At 37.9% G+C, this 8,836-nt stretch overlaps 1 pseudogene across 1 annotated transcript; it reads left to right on the forward strand.

The window, feature by feature from the left end:
• Window positions 1-5,372: 5,372 nt before the first annotated feature.
• Window positions 5,373-6,598, forward strand: LOC145105358 (large ribosomal subunit protein uL6m pseudogene; annotated as a pseudogene). Its single transcript, XR_013707280.1, has 2 exons — window positions 5,373-5,578; window positions 6,125-6,598. The product of XR_013707280.1 is annotated as a large ribosomal subunit protein uL6m pseudogene (transcript).
• Window positions 6,599-8,836: the final 2,238 nt, after the last annotated feature.

Raw genomic sequence — 8,836 nt, forward strand, 5'->3', positions numbered from 1 at the left:
CACCATCCGTTGCACCTCAATGGGTGGTGCAAACTCCAAGTCGAATCGCCGAACAAACTCGACCCACGTCATTTCAGCCACACCGGCTGCTCCCACCTGACTAGTCACCTCGCCCCACCAGTCTCGGGCTCTGTCTCTCAACATGCATGAAGCAAAATCCACCTTTGCCGCATCCGGGCAAGAACTCGTACGCTGGGCGTTCTCGATATCCGCCACCCAGCGTCGGCTAACAATGGGGTCCCTGACCCCGAAAAACTCTGGCACTCCACACGCCTTGAACTCCCGAAACGAGGGAGTTCGGGCCCCGATCTGGCCTGCAGCAATCTCGGCTCTGAATGACCAGAGCCTCTCCTCCATGATCTCCATAATACCCTCCTTGACCGTCCCAAAGATCACTGGGGTAGCGTCAAAGATACCCTTCGTAACCTCGGCTGCAATGATCTCGCGCAGCCTCTCATCGATGGGCTCTGCACCGCTGCCCGATCCGGATCCAGATCCTGATCCTGATCCTGATCCCCCTGTCCCAAATCGTGTCACCACCATGCTGAACTGATATGTCATAAACCATAATAATCAGGACATCTATGTAAGGGATCTTCCCACACCGGTCCTCCTTAGAGCTGTCAGATCTAGCATTGGCTCGGGTACAGGTCATATGCTTTCAGTAGTACGGGCCCAATACTACCTTCCACACCTACCTGTACCTTTCCCCAAGGCTCTACCTGATAACTCCAGTTCGTCCTAAATAACCATACCCCACAGACTACCGCATATCTCAAATCCTAGGCTGCCCTAAAATTTGCTCTACTCACGTCTATCACACCAATCATAACAGGTTGCCTTTATACATGCAAATTATACACAGAAAAGGATCAAATAGAATTTCGAATAAAAGTTTCTACCCTAGGACCACAACTAGACAAGGAATATGAAATAAGGCCAAATCAATCATTCTAAGGCTATAAGCTCCTGACCGTATACAATTTTAAAAGCATACACATAGCAAGTTCCATACGATTATCATTGCTCGAATATCAGTATAACATTGCTAACATATTGGGGAACTACTTACTTGGCTCGGCTAATCACGCGCGTTGCACTCTCATATTTTCCATTCCTTAATAGTTATTATCTTTTATTTTGAAAACAATTTTACCATTTCCTTAGTTTGAGTCCTGGCACACCCGAGAGTGTGCCTGAATCCCTCAAACCAAGGCTCTGATACCAACTTGTAACAACCCAATTTTTCAAAGGAATTTTTTTCATTTTTAATTAATCAAAACGCATTTCCATAAACCGTGGAATCCAGATACAATTGTTTTCAAAACTCATATCGTTTACAATTTTATTTCAACACATCTGAAGGTCCCATAAAAGTGTATGAGAGAGTGCACGCCGCGCCATCACGCCTTGCCCTTGCCCTTGGGCTCAGGTGTACCTGAAACAAATCCATAAACTGTAAGCTAATGATTAGTGAGTCCCCCAGAGCATACCCCACACACAATCCACATAACACATATCATATTAGCTATAAAAGTTATCTCTACCATATAAGCCATGCATACAACATAAAAGGATGCCATGGGCTCCCCCAGGGTCTTATACCATCATGTCATGAGCTCCCCCACATGGTCTTTGTCTAGGAATGCCACAAGCTCCCCCACCTGGTCTTATATCCGACTGCCACGGGCTCCCCCCGGGTCTTCCATGCCTATCATATAATCAACCAGCATATCCTATATCACAGAGGTATCTATCATACTGTCTAACACGTACATAATCATAAAAGGATGTCGTGGGCTCCCCCCAGGGTCTTATACCATCATGTCATGGGCTCCCCCACATGGTCTTATACCATCATGCCATGTAGTCTTCCCGAGCTCTTCCCCTTACTAGCGGAAGTACCTAAAACCAAAACTGAAAACTGTAAGCACGAAGTTTAGTGAGTCTCCCCAAGTACCACACACCATACACATATCACATAAACATATCTTGGCCCCCGCCCCTGCTACATCGGGTCATAGCCCGGTATCGGGCCCCGCCCGGCATCGAACCCTATTCGGCATCGGGCCCCGCCCGGCATCGAGCACATCTCTGAATACATATGAGCATAATCAAATAATTCACATAAACCTAAACATATAACATTAACATGTAAACATTCCTCGGACCCCGCCCGACATCGGACCGTAATCCGAAAATATACTATCATTCCTCGGGAACCGCCCCGACATCGAATCGAAATCCGGAATCATATAAGTACAAACACATGCAAGAATCACAAATACATCAAGCATACAAGCATTCCTCGGGACTGCCCCGACATCAGATCGAAATCCATAGAAACATATAAACTTACTTTGGGCCCCGCCCGGCATCGGACCGTAGTCCGTAACTACTACTAACTAAACGGGCTTGGTGCCTTAGACCCGTTCCTACTGGAGGAAAACTCACCTCTCAAACTGGTTGCTGAAATCTCGTGTGAGGAATCTCTAGTGGCTGCTCCAACGACCCCCTGGCTATCATTATCACAATAATCACTTAGTCAAAAACTGATAACCCTACTAAGGGTAAAATGACCATTTATTATGTCAAGACCCCTTCACGGGTCAACCTTGGTCAAGTCAAAGTCCCAGTCAAAGTCAACGCTCAGTCAAAGTCAAAGTCAACATTTGAGCTGACTCAACTCGTCGAGTCAATCCCTTGACTCGTCGAGTTCCTTTGCCACTCGTAGTCGTGAAAACACAAACTAACTCGTCGAGTCCCTTCACAGACTCGTCGAGTTCCACCTTGTACAGAATCGGGACAAACCAACTCAACTCGTCGAGTCCCTACATGGACTCGTCGAGTTCCTCTGTCTGATTGAGCCATCTCAATGGATTAAGCTCCTATCCTTCATATCCAAACTCCATACTTCATGTACATACTGAGAATACACTATTAAAGGTAAAGTTTCCAACTTTACCCGCAATTAGTCCTTCTTAATGGTTTTAGCTCAAACCCTAGCTCTCTATAACATAGATCTTGGTCCAAAAGCCATAATACTCTAAACCAAAGCATACTATAATAGATCTAGGCCTTGGACATCAGTTGGACACGTAAAGTTCCTAACTTTCCTTCCATGCATGGCCTTTTAGGGATAAAAAGGCCATAATAACGTTTTTAAGCTTGCATGGGGCTTCCATGGTCATAAAGTTTGCACCTTTATGCCATGGAACCCCTTCTAGATCCCAGATCTGAAATGTAAGTTACTTGGGACGTCCAAATCCCAATGATCAAGATTCTTGAGCCAAAACCCTCATAAAAATGGAAGTAAGTAGATCTAATGAATGAATGATCAAGTTAGAGACTTGATTACCAGAAAGTGATGAGGATGGAAGGAAATTCCTGGATATACTATCTTCTCCTTGAACCTTCTAGCTCCTTCGTCTTCTTCTAGCTTCAAGAACACACAATCACTTAAGAATGGCTCACACACTCACAAAATGCTCTAGGGTTTCGTGGATTAGGGTTTAGGACTTGGAGGCTGGAAATGAGGCCAAAATGTGGGATTAAGATGCTTAAATAGGGTGCAAAACCCTGAAATTAGGGTTTCCTTAAGGCAGACCTACTCGCCAAGTCGAAGGCTCTCGACTCGTCGAGTAGACAGATTAAAACCCGCGTCCAAACTCGTTTCTACTCGACAAGTCTGGGGCTTCCAACTCGTCGAGTAACTCTAATAAAATGAATAATTTAGGAATAAAAGCATACCAGAACCCGGGCGTTACAGAAGTTTAGCCTCATAGCGAGTACCCCCGACGTAACTTTAAGTATGCAACATATAGCTCGTGCCTTGCTCGTTTTTTGTGGATGCTTGGTACGCAAGGCGTACTAAAGGAGTACGCATGGTGTACTCCCAGGAGTTTAATTATGTCATTTTTGGACTTTGGGCTTCTTTTGGTTGGGTCTAGAATGGGAAGGATAAAATGGTCTTTACCCTTAAAAAGAGAGAATATGATTTGGACTCTCGAGTATGGATTACTACCCTAATTATTAATTAGGGATGGTTTTGGACGTGTTCAGTGTATGGAGTTTTTCGTAGCAGCAACGTATGTATGGGATTATCTGTCAGCAGATTGAGGTGAGTCTTCTCATTGTGTTTGTGGGTCGAAGGCACCAATGTCGGTTCACTAAATTGTGTATGTAGGATGCTAGCTGTCTTTGTGACTCTTGCATGTTGTATAGCCCTGTGTGGTAGTATATATGTGTTGATCAGCTGGGTCTTATTTGTTGTTACTGTGATATGTGTTACTGTGTGTACTAAGACTTTGGGTAATCTCCAGGGTTGTTGATAACCCACCGGGCGTGCTGTTTGTACACTGAGACTTCGGGTGGTCTCTAGGGTTGCTGATAACCCATCGGATGTGTTGTTTTTCCAATGAGACTTCGAGTAGTCTTCAGGGTTGCTAATAATCCATAGATGTTATATGTGTTGTGTTGTATGTGGTACTTTGGGGTAAACTTACTAAATTTTGTGCTTACGGTTTGTGGTTTAAATGTTTTCAGGTTTTCTTATATTAAATGAAGGGCACGGCTCGATTGCATCGCATCCAAGGGAGATTTGTGAACATGTTAAAATTTGATGATACTCTGATAAATGGTTTGAGTTAAATGGTTTATCAAAGTTCTTCGTAAACTGTGAAATTGAATAATTACTTATTTTTTTAAAATGAAAAATTTGGGTTGAATTTAGAGGAGTTACACTTTATGTCGTTCCGAATTAGATTGTTCTACACATTCTAGACCGCTCTTTGTATTAAGAACTTGTTCTTCATATTTTAGAATATGAAAAGTTCGATCGATTCTTATAATAAACATAATTAGTTATTTGATGTAGTGAGGCGTTACCAAGACTAAGTATCTATCTAGCTATCTAAGGCATTGAATATGAATTAACATTAATTTTAGATATATTATTCGCATTTCAGACTATACTAATATAGTTGATAAAAAAAATACAAATACAACTAAAGGAACCAAGAACTTACCCGTAAAACCCCAAATCCACCGAAATCGGATGACATTTTTTTCTTAGCAAAAGTAGCCGAAAATACAAACTATTTCGATATAGATTCCGAAACACGTTAAAGAAATGGTTATTCAGTCCGTAACATGATGCAAGCAAAATAGGTTGGGCTAATGTACCAAGTCCGGAACATCATATTGGACCTATTGATTATTTTGCGAAAAAAAATGGTTATTATTATTATTTTTTTTTAAATTAGCATAAACATTTGGTTATTTATTATTATTTTTTTTTTAGAACTAGCCGAATTTGGTTTGTTTTATATTAATTTGTTAATATACGTTTTAAACGTAACTGTACCCTCAAATTCAGTTGGTAATTACGCACAATGCCCTTTCCAATAGAAACCCTATTTTCATCGTCCTCCTCTGTAACGCCTCAAGTGTCCTCGCCGTCTCTCGGTATCCTCTGTAGTATTCCGGCGATATCAGACATACTGAAAGACAGAAAGATTGTTGAACATACATTCTTCAGTAAGAAGGAAAAAAGACAAAGAACGGAGATAATTTTCAGGTTTCTCCTTTTCTTTATCGGGGGTTTTCATTGCTACGGATTTCGATATGTGCTGATGCATCCCACTGTAAATGCACGTGCATTGCTAGCAAATTTTATTTTTTATTCTTTTCATCAATTTCACATATAAGTCGTCGTTGTTCGTGAATTTTTCGTTATGATATTGAGCTTAATTTCCTGATAGCTTCCCCAAATCAAAGGATAATTTTGATCGCCGGTTTCATGCATCTAATTTGAATTCTGATCTATTATTTTGTACGATTCCTTTGAAATTATTAATGGAATTGCAGATTGTTTTTCTTGATCTAGATTTTGAATGATGTGAAATCTTAGGGGGTATAATGACAAATAATTGGCTATCGAATCAACAAACTGGGGTTTGCTTTGGGAGTTAGTAATGGTGACTGAAGCTAATTTTCTGTAAAGTAATGGTGGAAAACCATCTAACAAGTTGTTTTAAATGTTTGCAACGAAAAGTGCTTAATTTTTTGGTATTTTTAATATTCTCTTCCCCATCTAAACCAATGCGATTCTTACTTTTAGCAGAAATTAGTGAAATGGAAGCTCAGTTCTTTCGGTTTCTAAAGATAGTGGGAGTTGGTTTCAAAGCAAGAGCTGAATCTGAAGGGCGTCTTTTGTTTCTGAAATTGGATTACAGTCATGAGGTGGAATTGACAGTTCCTCCTGCAGTTTGAGTATTTTGTTTCAAGCCCAATATTGTGTGTTGCACTGGAATCGACAAAGCAAAGGGTGCACCAGTTTGCTGCTGCTGTTCGCAATTGTAAGCCCCCTGAAGTTTACAAAGGGAAAGGTATTATGTATGTTGATGAAGTTATAAAGAAGAAACAGGGAAAGAAATCAAAATAGTTTTGATGATGAAAGTGAAACCCTGGAGATCGGCATTGTTAGTTTCTGTGATTGAAACATTATACTTTGTCCTTAAATTGTTGAATAATTTATGATTTGATACATAAAATCGTAGTGCAGTGAGAGTTATAGCCTACATTTTGATTTTGACCATTGAATCCTGCGAAAGATTGATATCCATGGATATGGGTGGAACTTATTGGGACCATAATCGTTGCTTAGATAAAAAAATGGATTTAGTCCAGTTTTTATTATTTTTTTTTTGTTTTTTCTTTCTTCATTGTTCCTATTTCCTCGTTTCAAATTGCTTTTAGTTTTATGAGTGTACACAAAAATATGAGAGCTTAGGCCTAGGGTTTAGGGTTAGATGGTGAGCAATGAAGAATGAAGGGGAATGGGTGAAGATGACATCGAATTTAACTATTTTAGGGGAGGGGAAAAGGTGGTGATTGGTTTGACTGAGTAGGGATATCAACGAGGCAAAAAAGAATGATGGGGAAACCCCCAACCTCGAAATCCCATGTTTTCCCACCACCGCCTTCACCCACAAAATTCCTTATTGCCCTTGTTTGCTTTCCCTGGATATTCGGTAACCCTATTTGACCCAAAATCCCCCATTTATCATATTTTTCAATCGTTTATTTTGTTTAACCTTACATGTTACACTAATTATTAAAATATAGAACATATATTATGTTATGGTTACTCTAAGTTTAATATTTTGTTTTATAAATAAAAATAGTTAAATTTCGTGCACACTTGGTACGCTGGATGAGGTTCCCCGCCCTAGCTAGTGAAAACTAAACATGAGTAAAACATGTCTCGTCTGAACCCAAAAATATTGTAAAATTACCTTCCGTACGGAAACGGTTACTCATGGGATCGGGGTTCTGCAAGGGATTTTAAAACCCCCTGCGACTAACTTAATGGTGGTTTGATAATACAATATGATGAATATTGTGAGGGGATAACTAATCACAAAATGACCAAAATTGAGGTGTTTTGCACTATTTCACCACATTTTCAACATTCATTATGTGATTTGTGAATAGCGAACACAGGTTTTGTGATTTATAGAAATGCAAAACGAACGGTCCCTTGTATAATCCAACTTCTTGGTTTCTTTCTTTTTTATATCTATCGTGTACAATTAACAAAACTATACCAAAGTTCTCTCCGATTCAACCAAATGATTTGTATATCTTATTTGTAACCATTGTCTTTACTTCCTAGGAAACTTCCCACAAATCTCGAGATAAGTATTAGTGTAATCTATAAATCCTTACTCATATATTGTATCTTGAATCTTTAACAAATCACTAGTTTTAATTTTTCATGTTTTCTTTTTCAAGTTGTGAGATTATTTAGGTAGAATTTCAAATATGTTTTATATAAACATCAAAATATCATATTTGTCTCGCTTACTGTCTATATAAGTTCCAAAATATCATATTGCCCAAATATATGTGTGTATATATATATATATATATATATATATATATATATATATATATATATATATATATATAAGTTCAATTGAGAAAATAAAAAATGTTGAAAATGGGGGTTCATTCTCAGTCACTCATTAATTTTTGCCGCAAAAGCCTCTATCGTACGTGCAGAAATGAGAAAGGAACATACGTGTGTTTTCCAACAAAACATGTTTTCTTAAACTATGCTAATCATTATCTTAATATATACAAAAACATAGTTTTTTTTTTGTTTTTTTAGTTTTCAAGAAGCTATTTATATTGAAAAATGATTTTATATATATCAAAATTCATAATTTTTATTCTCTGAGAATAGACATCCATATTGATATAGTTTTAACATAAAATAAAATTTTTATTTTTTATAGTTTCAGCTATCGTTATTCATAAGTGAATAAAAATGTATCACATTTTTACTACAGTACATTCGTTATTCACTTGTGAATAAAAAACATGATTAATTTTTTTTACAGTTTAAGTATCATTCATATATGAATATAACATATAATAAACTTTTTATAGTTTACATCAACTCTCGTCACATGTTATATTCACATATGAATAGAACGTCTATTAGTTTTCCTCACAAGTTCATTTTTTTTACAGTTTAAGTATCATTAATATACGAAGAACACAATTATCATAATTTTGTTAGAGTTCATTTGTTATTCATATACAAATAAGTAAAACACTTCCTCTTTTATTAACATACTACTTATTCATATATGAATAACAAATTAACTTTAACAAAAATATGATAAATGTTTTATTCATATATGAATATAACATATGACGACAACTAATACACGTTTTATTCATATATAAATATAACATGTGACGAAAGATGATGTAAAAGATATATTTTAGGTAATAAAACTTTATTACGTGTTATATTCATATA

The sequence above is a fragment of the Lactuca virosa genome, chromosome 1 (assembly GCF_052849685.1).
Source record: "Lactuca virosa cultivar CGN04683 chromosome 1, Lactuca_virosa_CGN04683_v6, whole genome shotgun sequence".
Taxonomy (NCBI): Eukaryota; Viridiplantae; Streptophyta; class Magnoliopsida; order Asterales; family Asteraceae; genus Lactuca; species Lactuca virosa.